The sequence below is a fragment of the Callithrix jacchus genome, chromosome 1, assembly GCF_049354715.1.
Source record: "Callithrix jacchus isolate 240 chromosome 1, calJac240_pri, whole genome shotgun sequence".
Taxonomy (NCBI): domain Eukaryota; kingdom Metazoa; phylum Chordata; class Mammalia; order Primates; family Cebidae; genus Callithrix; species Callithrix jacchus.
In genome coordinates, this window is record NC_133502.1 from 16118987 (window position 1) to 16132659 (window position 13673).

Sequence of the window (13673 nt, forward strand, 5' to 3'; positions counted from 1 at the left end):
GTGTGGCCCAGGCTGGAGTGCAGTAGTGTAGTCATGGCTTACTGTAGTCTTGACCTCCTGGATTCAACTGATCCTCACAACTCAGCCTCCCACGTAGCTAGGACTACAGGAAGGTGCCACCATGCCTGTTTTTTTTTTTTTTTTAGGTTTGTTTGTTTGTTTGTTTTTAGAGAAGATTTTACCACGTTGCCCAGGCTGGTCTCGAACTCCTGGGCTCAAGCAGTCCTCCCACCTTGGCCTCCCAAAGTGCTAGGATTATATGTGTCAGCCACTATGTCTGGCCATATATGTCTATTTTTACCTTTTGCCTGTGGCCACAATTCTTTGACTGTTTGATTTACAGAGAATTTTCCAATATCTGCTCCAAAGTACTTTTTTTTAGGAATTTTATTGAGGTACAATTAACATATAGTTCACTCACTTAAGATGTAGGATCCAGTGGGTTTTGTTTCTTGTTTTTGTTGTTTCCTTTGTTAAGAGATAAGCAGCAAATATATTTTTAGTGTAATTATGTTTCTTTCAATGTTTGGGGTAACATTTGTTATTATTAGCATTATTATTCGAGCTGAGGTCTCATTCTGTTGCCCAGGCTGGAATGCAGTGGCTTGATCGCAGCTCACTGCAGCCTTGAACTTCTGGACTCAAGTGATCCTCCTGCTTCAGCCCCCCAAGTAAGGAGGATTGCAGGCACAAGCCACAACAACACCCAGGGAGTCATTGGTTTTTAGACTAATCACAGAGCTGTGCTAACATCACCATAATATTTTTAACATTTTCATCACCCCAGATAGAAGCCCCATTCCCATTAGCAATCACTCCTCACTCCTTCCACCCTTCCACCCTGTGGGAGCCACTGATCTACTTTTTGTCTGTGGATGCTTACTTATTAATCATACAATATGTGGTCTTCTGTGCCTTTCACTTAGCATACTGGTATCCACATTGTAGCTTATGCCAATATGTCATTTCTTTTTATGGCCAAATAATGTCCCATTCTGTGGATGTATACCACATTTTATTTACCTGTCAGTTGGTGGGTGTTTGTTCCTGTCGTTTTGGCTACTATGAATAATGCTGTTATGAACATTCATGTACAGGTTTTTGGGGTGACTAGGTTTTAATTTTCCTTGGGTGTATACCTAGAAGTGGAATTTCCAGGTGGGATGGTAAGTCTGTTTAACTTTATGAGGAATCCTCACACTGTTTTCTAAAGTGGCTGCACCGTTTTACACTCCCACCAGCAATGGGAGCCGTGCAATTCCTCCAGTTCTCACCGACACTGGCTATTGTCTTTTCTATTGTCATCATACTGGCTGTGAAGACAGGCTTATTTTCAAATATTCTCTATATAGTATTCTGGTTTGTTCCCTAGAAATCATCATTCATGTAGAAGTAGCCCAAATTATGTATATTTGTTTCATTTTTTAAAACAAACTTGACCCCCAAAAAGCAACAAAGCACATACATTTCAGTTAGTATCTATTTTCTAGGCCATTGTTGTCTCTTCCTTCTCAAATGAAATTATTTCGATATTAAGCACAGAGTTCCTTCCATTTTCCTAGGCTCGTTCTCTCTCTCCCTCCCTCTCCCTTTTTAATGGTATCACATACTGTGCAGTAAGGTCATTATATTAAGAGAGGAAAAAAGAATGATCAGCATAGAAGAGAAAATTAATGCTGTTTGTATAATTTTTAATAGGAATGTTGTAAAATTTTGAGATTTAAACCAACTAATATTTTTTCGTACATTACTGGGCAGTTTGCTCTTGTTGCCTGTAAACTGATATTTTGCCTTGGAAACTCAGATAGTAAAAATATTTTTCAGAGCTTCAAATAGCAATATTTTAATTCCTTAGTCATTTAGATATGAATCCTGCTCTGGAGACCACCTACATGTGTTTGTAAGGGATGTAATAACTGACATTGTATTTAATTAGCACTAATATTGTGAAAAAAGGAAAATCATATTAAGTATCTTCCCAAGGCACTAGTTTGAAATTAGCAGAAATGGGGAAGAAAAAGTCATGTCTACCAACCACCCTGAGTTTGCATACCCTTGGAAGTTTGTGATCCATTTACTCATTCATTTAGCCAAGCATTTGATAGGTACCTGTTTTGTGGTAGACAATGTTCTAGGTATTGGGGAATCAGACCAATTTTAACAGGACAGAAATTGAATCACAAGCATCCAGTGGCAACCAGCTGGTGTAGACAGTGCACCTAAATACAAATTCATAATTACCAAAATCACCTTCATAGGTCACACAGTCACCTTCGTAGTTCTTCATAGGAAAACTGGAGAACTCTGAAGTCAGTCTTCAGAGTACTTGGTTGAGGGGTTGGGGGCAGAGCAACTGAAGACGGGAGCAGGATGAATGAAGACTTCGTACTCCGAAGCTCATCACCTCATTCTGCCATATTTTAGTTTTGTGATATTAAATCTCTGCAGAAATTAATTATCTTGCTTCCTGTCTTGAATTCCTTTTCAAATGTTATAGTTACTCAGTAATTCTAACCCATCTGTTTATATACAAAAGGTAATTTACGGGGCAATGACCGGGGGCACCTGCTTTAAAGTCAAGTGCATACTAATTTACTGGCTATTTGCTTGGCCTCGTTTACTCTCTCGGCAGTTTCCGACTCTGTCAAATGAGAGTGATTATACCATCTACCTCACTGTGATAGTGAGAATTAAATGAGTTGGTGCATGCATAACACTTAGTATAGTTCCTGGCACAATGTTACCACCCAGTAACTAGAAGTGTGGAACTATTTCACACCCAGGAGTAAAGTTTTATTTTCCTTTAGGAGACAGGATCCTGCGAACTTCCTGGTTGCCTTAACTGCTTCCATTTTTTTTTCATGTCATAAGTTTATTTAGACACATATCTAGTATCCCATGAGTTTGAGTTTGATCTACCTCTTTAAATGCTCTTCATATCTGTTAAATGGATGAGCTGAAACATCCTTATTTTTTAAGCAATTGGTGTCTTAGTATAAAGAAGAGTGCAGCAAATGCAGATCCAAAGTACAAACACATTATGGCTAGTAACCGCCACTTGTTTTCCACTGAAAATGGCAAATTCTTCCCAGGACCCTCCTCATGGTGGCACCTACGGACCGCAGAGGTTGTGAACCTCCAGATGCTGTGGCCCAACATAGCAATGTTGGAAGCTCTGCGAAAGGCACAGAGTCGGAGGACGGAAGAAACAGCGGCACAGCCTTAGCTGCTTCCTAAAGGCAACTAAGTTAGATGTAGAGTTTCTCATTCCTGTTGGAAATTCAGTGAATAAGAAAATACAACTGAAAGTTACACTATTTTCTGCATGTTAATGACTTGATAGATATTATATACAGCTTTAAGTTCTCAGTGCCCATTCAGGTGGCACAGGTGATAGAAGGGGGATTTGGGGGCAAGGTAGTGACCCTGCTGAAGGGAAGAGAATTGTGAAGTAAATGATTTTTTTTCAATCATCCAGAGAATATTGTAGCAAGGATTGCTCCTAAAAAGAACTGTGGTATGCCTTGTTGAATAGCAAGTTTGGACAGTAGAGGTAGTGAAATCTCATGAATATTATATACGAAACAAAAGCAAAATGACTGGGTAGACTCTATAAAGTATGTGTTCTTCTGTGGGCAGCACTTCACCCCTGAATCCTGATTTCTCAGCCTCTTTATGTGATTGTCTTCTTGGTGGCTGGGCAAGAAAGAGAAGCCTCTGCCTTCCCTGGACTGAATGCAGCCCTTCTTGTCGCATCCGTGGGGCATGAGGAACAGCTGGCCACTCTCACCTGACAAGGCCCAGCCCTGCGCTGATAGCTGCTGGATGTGGTGAGCTGAGGTTATCGGGCCTTTTAGGCTTTTGCTTCTTAGCAAATGATCACCTGTGAACTGCCTTCAGCCTAACTTGGCCTTGTTAGCCCAGAAGCCTGCAATTCATTGCTTTTTACCCTGAAGAAGAAAGGCAGGTCTGAGGACATACTTATTTCTCTGTGGATTTTTTCCCCCTTGACCCAAGAAAGCGTCTGCCTTCAATAAGCTAGTGTTGTCCCCTCCAGAGAACAGTTTGGAATCCTCTGAGGAGCAGCCTGTCGCTGGTGTAGCCTGTGGTCAGTGGGTCAGACCAGAGCCCTGACAGCTGTCTCCCTGGGCCCAAGTGGACACAAGAGGAGTTTGGGGCTCTGGGATCAGCCTGCTCTGGCAAGTGTCCCTTGCCTTCCACCCCAGATATGTAGCTTCTCAGCCCTCTTCTTGATTCTGGGCAGGTGTCTGGGAGGCCCCATCCCTTCCCTGGGGGCCGTGGGGAAGTCTCCGACCGAGAGGTGGGAAGACCTGTGTTCCCTCCTTCAGCACCGTCTCAGCCTCTGACTTAGGTCTCACAGGAGGAGGAACAGCTTCCAGGAGCTGCTGCTGTTACCCTCACTGCCTTGATGAGGAAGAAGTTGCCTGGTCAGTAGGGCTCTCCTGCCTCTTCACAGCCAGGCACACCGTGGTGGCCTCAGGAGCAGTCACCCTGGGAGTGACTTCTCACCTCCTAAGCAGCCCTGGGGCATGAACACTCATCCTGGAAATTCTGCTAGGCTGGCTTAAGGGAATTGCTTGTGATACTTAGAATGCCTTTCTGGACAAGCCTAATCATTGCTTTTTCTACTATAAAAAGGCAAGAATGGTGCTCCTCATGGTAGCAGAATTCATGGAACTAGAACCATTAAGCCAAGATAAATGGAAGCTAATCAACTTTTCTCTTTGCACAGGGTTCAGAGGGATAGAAAAACACACACAATCTGACCTGTGTGCACCAAAACCTTCTTGCTTAGGGCAAGGGACAGCCACATTTCTGGGAGGTTACCTAAAAACAAATAATCCCACTTATTCTCTGACGGATAATCATCAGTCATAGCCTATTAAAGAAACAACTGGGCCTTTTAGGTTAAGCTCTTTATATACTGGGGGGAAAGGCCAATGTTATCCATTCCTGAAATCCCACGTAAACTCTTGGTGGTCACTCAAAAATAAAACCAAAATGAAAGCCCATTCATCACAGGGCCGCCTAATCTTGTAATCAGGGAATCACTAAGTATGGCACAGGGAGAACTCCTGAGAGATTCTGATGGGGCACAGATTTGCTGACCAACGTCCAAGAGACAGTGGGCCCTGGAACAACATAGGGGCTAGGGATGAGAGACTGTGTTAACTTCTCTTCCGGGTCCACAAGGGGCTGGTTTCAAAGGCAAGAACTTCCCGGCACCATGCCTCCCTCCACCTCCCCATCCGGGAACCTAGAGTTCTTTGTCTAACTTTCCCTTTCTGGCTAGGTAAAATTCCAGGTGAGCTTCCTTGGTTCAGAAAGCCCACCAACAGCCCTGGAAGGAGGGGCTCTGTTGTGGGCCCAAGCAACCAATCTGGGATCAGAGTCAAAGATCAATCACTCCAGAGGAAGTTTGAAAGGACTCCTCTCATTGGACAAAAACATGAATAGGGCGGGAGTAACTTCAAAGTTAAAACTCCACTGCACCTTACCTGCAGGGATTTCCCTCTCTGGGATCACCTCCCACAATAGTGTGGGAGCCCTCTCTACTTCTCTCTTTCTCTCTCTGCCTAATAAATCACTCTTTTCAAAACTCTTTGGGTCCAATATTTACTTAACCGGTAAGCTCACTGTGCTGCCAGGGCCTCTTCCCTATTCCTGGGGCCAGGGAGCCAAAGAACTTCAGGGCACATCCCATCAGTGAGGGAGCTGAGTCCAGTCCTGTGACCTGGTTACAGGGACACCAGCCCCTGTGCAGTCAGAAATCTATGGATAACTTCTGACTCCTCCAAAATGTAGCCACTAGTAGCCTACTGCTGACCGGAAGTCTTCCCAATAACATAAACAGTCATTTAGCACATATTCGGTATCCTACATGATTATATACTGTATTCCTACCGTAAAGTAAGCTAGAGAAAAGACAATGTTCGGAAAATCATAAAGAAGGCACATATACTTATTATTCATTAAGTGGAAGTGGATCATCATAAAGGTCTTTACCGTCATTGTCTTCACATTGAGTTGGCTGAGGAGAGTAGGGGCTGATCTTGTTGTCTCAAGGGCACCAGTGTAAGAAGAAAAAATGCATGTAAGTGGCCCCATGCAGTTGAAATTCATGCTGTTTAAGGTTCAACTATACACCAAACTGAAAAATGATTCCATTTTTAGTAAGAAATTGCCTACTCCTCAGTCCTGACGCTTCCCTTTGTACTTGATGGCAAGGGTCTTTAACTGGGTCAGTGGAGGTAGTTTGGCTCCCCTGAAAAGAGGCTCCCTGACGATCTGAGGAGAAGGTACGCCTCACCTACCTGTTCTTTTCTTGATTCCTGACTTGGGAGCACCTGTTATAGAAAAGCCCTTGGACTAGATATATTTTTATTTAATGAAAAAATCTTCGGAGTATTTACTCTTGCTTCTAATAAATTAACACACCAGGGCTCTCTTCTGGAATAGGAGGGTCTCTCGACTCTTCGACATTTGACTTTTGAACCAGACTGGATAAAGTACAGCTTCATTCAGCACGTATTTTACCAGTGTCTTCAGCAAATGCCTTTCTCTTTGCAAAGCTCCATATTACTACCAAAAATGAACCCAACTAAACTATAATTTCTACTCACCCACATTCCTTGAGTACTGTGTTTGCTTAAAAGATCTCAAGCAAGGCACCTTCTTGCAAGATCTTCACCACCAGACCCCTCATGATAGGCACCTCCTTATTAGGCTGAGACACACACAGTGATTACATTCAGACACAGAGACTCCTGTGTCTTAAGACCTCGTGCGACCCTTGTAATTAAAGCATTACATTTAGCAAAGGTCGACAGTGGGAATAGCGGCTGTCTGAAACCAGTCAGCCATAGCCTGGTCTCTGCTTTCTTTTTACAAATGGGAGGTTGGCTAAGGCAGGCACAGGGATGACTAAGAGGGATAAGGGCGGTGACTTCTGTAGAACTTTTTGCTCCTGGAGGAACTTCTCCATAAAACACACAGTAAAACTAGATTAAACCAAAAAACACCCTCAGCTCCAGCAGATCCTGAGATACAAAGCACCTCTACCCAACCAAACATTCTCACCTGCGTGGACGGAGTTTCTGAGTGTCAAGAAAGTCAGGTTTCTGAATCCCTAAAGTGAAAATTCCCTGGCCACAACGGGGTTTCCTTGCTACCCGCATGACAGTCAGGAAGGGGAATCTCAAATAGTGAGAGAACTTGAAGATGCAGCTTCCTGAAGGGAAGTACTGTACAGCAGCCTCCCTTCTTCATGGAGGATCCGTGCCGAGATACCCGGGGGATGCCTAAGCCTGTGGATGGTGCAGACCCTGTGTATGTTTGTCTTTAATGCCTTTTCCGTTTTAACATGCCACTTGGCCCACGCTGTGGGTAAAACTTTTGCAGTTTGAGGTACAGCAGCAAAACTAGCACAAAATATTTCCTTCCTCACAATTTCATGAGTAGAAAATTCGTTCATACTGTGGATCTTAGCAGTCTCAGCATCCTTTTTTTTTTTTTTCTTATTGAGAGCTATAACCTTTTCACTGAAAGAAACACTTCATGTTGGGAGGCCGATGCAGGTGGATCACAAGGTCAACAGATCGAGACCATCCTGGTCAACATGGTGAAACCCCATCTCTACTAAAAATTACAAAAAATTAGCTGGGCACGGTGGTGCGTACCTGTAATCCCAGCTACTCAGGAGGCTGAGGCAGGAGAATTGCCTGAACCCAGGAGGCGGAGGTTGCCGTGAGCCGAGATCGCACCATTGCACTCCAGCCTGGGTAACAAGAGTGAAACTCCGTCTCAAAAAAAAAAAAGAAAGAAACACTTCATGGCTGCTTTTTGGCAAATCCAGATTGCCAGCGTCATACTCTTGTGCTTTGGGGCCATTGTGAAGTCAAATAACAGTTCCTGCCAGGCACGATGGCTCACACCTGTAATCCCAGCACTTTGGGAGGCCAAGACAGGTGGATCACTTGAGCTCATGAGTTTGACATCAGCCTGGGCAACATGGCGAAAACTCTTTCTCTATCAAATAAAAAAACACAAAGATTCACCAAGCATGGTGGCACATGCCTGTAGTCCCAGCTACTCAGCAGGCTGAGGTGGGAGCATGGCTTAAGCCCGGAAGACGGAGGTTACAGTGAGCCGAGATCGTGCCACTGCACTCCAGCATGAACAGAGCCAGACTTTGTCTCAAAAAGAACAAAAAAGGAACATAAGCACCGAGTTCCCCCTAAAGTAAATCTGGTAACCCAGGTGGCTACTAAGTGACTAGCTGGTAGGGGGAGTGTCGGCAGCGTGGAGATGCTGGAGCGAGAGAGGGTTTATGACCCAGGCAGGACGAAGCAGGACAGCACGAGATTTCCTCACACTACTCAGAATGACTCACGATTTAAAACTTAACACATTGTTTATTTCTGGAATTTTCCGTATAGTGTTTTTGGACAACGGTTGACCACCAGTGACTGAAACCTTGGAAAGCTAACATCTTGGATAAGGGGGGACTACTGTAATACAAATTTTACAATTCCTGGGGTGAAAGCTCAGGCAGACCCTATGTATACATTATTACAACATACCATCAATTCAAAACCATAAGGTTTTAGAGTTGTTTTTATTCCTAAAATATTGAATATGCATATTAAAAACAATTTATGCTTTATCTTTCTTTTTTTTTCTTTCTTTTTTTTTTTTTTTTGAGACAGAGGCTCGCTTTTTCACCAGGCGTCAGGCTAGAGTGCAGTGGCCCAATCTCAGCTCACTGCAACCTCTGCCTCCTGGCTTCTAGCAATTCTCCTGCCTTAGCTCCTGAGTAGCTGGGACTACAGGTGCACACCACCATGCCCAGCTAATTTTTGTATTTTAGTAGAGACGGGGTTTCACTGTGTTGTCCAGGATGGTCTCAATCTCTTGACCTCATGATCCACCTGTCTCGGCCTCCCAAAGTGCTGGGATTACAGGCGTGAGCCATCGTGCCCGGCCTATGCTTTGTCTTAGAAGTACCTTTTTAATATGATCAATGTTTATTGATCTGTTTCTTCGTTCTAATGTGTACTTTTCTATAACAGTCATTTCCCTTGAACTGTCTAACCTGTGGATGCCTGAGACAGTTTGTCAGCTAGGAAGAACCCTGGTGGCGATAGCCACTTGGGACCGGTTTGGTCGTAAGTGCAAGTGTGGTCGTAGCCGCCAGCACAGAGGACAGTGTGGAGAGCACAGGTCAGGTGTCAGAAGGCAGTAACCATGAGGGATGCAGTCAAGAGAGAGTTTGCTGATTGGAATGACTCAGGCTGACTTTTAGGATAAAGAGAAGGAGGCAGTTGAGGGGAAAGAGTACAGTTGATAAGGCAGGCCCCTCCGGGAGGAGGGAGAAGCAAGACCAGGATCTCCAGTGGAATGCCTGAGTGTGATGAGAAGAGTGCTGCCTTGCTAGGCTGGAGAAGGGAACCAAGGATGGGCGGGCCGGGGAAGGCTGGAGAGGTAGGCTATCAGGAAGCCACTAATCCACTTAGAAATAGTTACTCTATTGATATAACAAGATCTTATTTTTTTTTCTGGAGACGGAGTTTCGCTCTTGTTGCTCAAGCTGGAGTGCAGTGGCACAATCTCGGCTCACTGCAACCTCTGCTTCCTAGGTTCAAGCAATTCTCAGTGCAGTGTTTCATGCCTGTAATCCCAGCACTTTGGAAGGCCAGGGTGGGCGGATCACCTGAAGTCAGATGTTTGAGACCAGCCTGGCTAACATGGACATAACAAGCTCTTCTATTTCAACAGTCCAGTTGTGAACACAAGTTGATTTTGCCTTACAGTCTTTTTTTTTTTTTTGAGACAGAATCTTGCTCTGTCACCCAGGCTGGAGTGCAGTGGCGTGATCTTGGCTCACCGCAACCTCTGCCTCCTGGGTTCAAGCAATTCTACTGCCTCAGCCTCCTGAGTAGCTGGGATTACAGGTGTGCACCACCACACCTGGCTAATTTTTGTATTTTTAGTAGAGATGGTGTTTCACCATGTTGGCCAGGCTGGTCTTGAACTCCTGACCTCATTCGTGATCTACCCACCTCAGCCTCCCAAAGTGCTGGGATTACAGGGAGGAGCCACTGTGCCCGGCTGCCTTACTGTCGTGATAGCGAAGGTGCATACTATTTTTAAAGTTGTATACCTTAGATACTACCATATTATCTGATGTTTCTAATAACGGAATTAACAAAAAAATGACTACCTCATCCAGTGTGACTTTGCGCTGACATACTCGGCGTACTCCACATCCCTGAAGGTTAACAAGAGATAAATTTGGCCTAGACTGGTCTTTTCCTGAATTTATCACTTAAAAAAAAGAAAAAAAGAATGGGGAGGAAAAGCCACGTTTCACTTTTATAATTTTTATTCCATCATTAAAAGTACAGCTTGCTTTATGATCTGAAGAAATATCATCTAAGTCTTTCTATTAGGAACAAAAGTGAGCCTTTCAGGGGGAAAAAAAAAAAAGGAGCAAGGCTTAATCTGCATTAGCCCTTTGATGTATTCCTAGATTTTAAAAAGCTTCCCACCGTTCTCAGCCATGTTGAAACAGACCCTGCCATGTGTCCGGCGCTGTCCTTTTCTCCTCTCAGCACACACGTAGCTGGAGACACCTTTTGGCCAATGGGCCAGATTCTTCGGTTGCATCTTCGGCACGTGACCACTTGTGCTGGCTCGTTGGGAGTTCCGGTGCTCAGTACTCCTTCCCCAGGCAATAGACTCTTAAGTTACTAATTCGTTTAGAAGAATAAACTATATCGCTCTCTTGGTCTTCTTTTGGACATTTAAATGGGACTCTTAATGGTGTATCTAGGGTACTTTGTTAACAGGAAACGCTGGCTGAAACAAGGCGTATCAGTTGAGAGTTACAAAATGGGAAATGCAATCAGTAAATTTTGCTTTTAGATAAAAATGGAAGCCCCATTTGAAAGGTTGCCATTTTTAGTCATGTCATCATTTTTTATAGCCTAGTTTTTTATTTTAAAGAAGTTGCTGGGGGGTGGGGAAGAAAAAAAAAAGAAGTTGCTGACCAGTATTTAGAGAGCAGCTCCTTCATCGGCACATTCTCTTGTCTGGTGCTGAGGTGATGGGCTGGGATCATTTTTAACGCTGTTTCCGTTGATGGACGTTATTACCAGAAGCACTGCTTTGTGCCAGCTGGTTTCATGGACGGAGGAAAACAATCGGGTTTCAGTTTCACAAATAGAAAAACAAAACCTAAGAGGAAAAGGAAGTAATTCGTTAGCAGTGGCCACTGTGCAGAGTAGGATAACCTGCCTTCAAAGATTTTTGTTTCATGCACTATAATATAATGTTTAATAAATACTTTACTTCAAAGAACCTCACTACAAGAAAACCGGCCGCTTTCCTGCTATTCTTGTTCACCGGCTCAGTATGACTATAAGTAGCTCATATCCGGTCCTCTGTGGTCTCAGGTAGTCGTTTGTGTTTATGATCCTTCAGCTGAAACTGTAAGGACTGTGTCCCTATTTTAAGTCTTCAGCAAATCCACAGTGTTCTGCAGGAATTGATTGAGGCTCTCGTGAAACCCTTGACACTTTGACCCATCTCGGGGAAAATGCTTAGATGCTAAAAGCAGTGTGCATAGGGATTACATCCTCCCAAAATAGAAAACTCTAAATTTACTAGGCAGGGAATGGAGAAACTCATCAAACTGCACCTCAAGTTTTTGATGTATTGTGATCACTTCTGCACTCCCATCATAGACTTCTAAACAACACGTTCAGTGTCTTTAAGGTAAAAGCTGGACTGAAGTTAGAAAAAGAGCATTAGAGATGTTTGAATTTTTCTATTTTCCCCTGTAGACATATTTGGTATATGTAGAATTTGAGAGCCCACTATTGATATGAGTTTCTTCCAGATACTACCAGATATCAAATAGCTAGAACTCAGAAGAAACTAATGGAACTCTGAAAGAAACTATTGTTTTTTCCACTATAAATCTTAACCCAGCAGCATATTGGGTCTGGGTGGAGCCATTCACCAGGGCAGCCGCTTCACACCGTTTTGAATCAGCTGCCCCATGATTCTGGTGAGCACCTCTGTAGGAGCCTCTGCTCACACCTCTGCTGTGAACTCTCTTTGCAAGTCTGGTGGTGATTGGTTTGGTTTTTATTGCTCCCTATTTTATACAGATAGGACCCGGGGCTGTTCTTAGAAATACAGGCTTGAGATGACTTAAATTTCACACTGGCTTTCTCCCTTCCGTTTCTACATTCCTCTCACTCTCTCTTTCTCTCTCTTTCCCTTCCTGCCCTCTCACTGTCTCATGTGAAATGAGTTTAAAATCAAAGGGAAAGGATTGCTTTAATATTTAGCAGTCTAAATAGGGGGACAGGGCTGCAGAGGAAGAAGGGACTGAAAGGGTGTAGAAGGGAGAAACCATTCCCACCCCGTTGCTTTAATGACAGCCGAAAGAGTGTGTGAATTGTGCCTGTGTTTCTCTATTAGCTACTTTGTTCTTTAAAGCACTGGCTAACTAAGCCATCTCTTTATCTCCCATATTTCGCCTCCTTCAGTGTCTGCCCAGAACCACTTAGCTGTGGCAGCCCCGCTGATGGGGCAAGGTGCTCTGTATATTTCTAGGCAAGGTTTCTGGATCTGTGTTAAGCCTGAAGGCAGATAGCACAACCATATTATAATAGCCACTTACAAACCGGTCAGCACACGTGTGGGAGCATCTCTAGAGCTGAGGTATTGCATAGGTCAGTTCATCAACATCCAGCATGGATAACCTGAAAGAGAAGTTTCTCTGAAAGAGTTCTGCTCTTCAAACTGGCAGCCCCAACTCTAGAACTTTATCTAAAGGAATTGTTTTTGTAAATTTTGCTGGCAAGAGATTCATCTAAGTTTCTTAAACTTATTACATGGATACACACACACACACACACACACACAGAGGCCTTTAGGAATGGCCAGTAATGAAGCCCTAGGGAGCATCTTAGCTGGCAGTTCTCTGGATCCACAGTGGCTTGGGTCATAATGATACTATAACTGGGAGAGCTGATGTATATGGAGCACTCAGTATGTGTGAGGCACTGTTCATTATCTCTTCATGTAATCTTATCACGAGATAAATACAGGCGTTAAATAATTTCCCCAGGGTCCCATAAGCTGGTACTTAGGAATAGGGTTTAAACCAGGGCTCTCTAAGAACAGAAGCTGTGATGCCTTCGCCTTGTTGACAGCAGCCCCGAGTCTGTCTTACCCTAGTGTAGTCCCATTAGCCTGCCTGAGCTCCCGCTAATGCAGGGGACTGCCTCTGCCCGCTGGGCCTTCTTTCATTCCCACTACCATCCACAGTCTTTGCGTATGGCAGGTCGGAGCTATCAGAGCGTTGTGAGCCATTCTCGAAACTGCCTCATTCTCTGCCATTCCTGAAAGAGGGACACTGGCTGGCCCGTCTCATCTTTTCTCATCTGGGTGTTCAATGGATCACTGGGTAATCTGAGGGTTGATGTTCTAGTCCATGAGCCAACCCCGGAAATAAGAGGCAGGGCTTACATGACGCTCTAAACACTGCCACCTAGGATGACCTCTGCGGGAAAAGTACCGAGAGCGAAGTCCACCATGAGAACTAACTGAATCAGTTTCCAAAGATTTCTATCAGT

The 13673-nt window shown here is 44.1% G+C and overlaps 2 protein-coding genes and 1 pseudogene across 13 annotated transcripts in view; 1 reads left to right on the forward strand and 2 right to left on the reverse strand.

The window, feature by feature from the left end:
- Positions 1 to 13673, forward strand: part of PCCA (propionyl-CoA carboxylase subunit alpha) — a 433256-nt gene that overhangs the window by 367717 nt on the left and 51866 nt on the right. The window lies entirely within an intron of this gene.
- Positions 2785 to 7083, reverse strand: LOC108590808 (cytochrome c oxidase subunit 7C, mitochondrial pseudogene; annotated as a pseudogene). Its single transcript, XR_013536256.1, has one exon. The product of XR_013536256.1 is annotated as a cytochrome c oxidase subunit 7C, mitochondrial pseudogene (transcript).
- Positions 11141 to 13673, reverse strand: part of GGACT (gamma-glutamylamine cyclotransferase) — a 109277-nt gene continuing 106744 nt past the window's right edge. The window contains exons 4-5 of the transcript XR_013536248.1: positions 12716 to 12797; positions 11141 to 11259 (exon numbers count right to left, since the gene is read on the reverse strand). The gene's annotated coding sequence lies outside the window, so the exon portion shown is untranslated. The remainder of the gene's footprint in view (positions 11260 to 12715; positions 12798 to 13673) is intronic.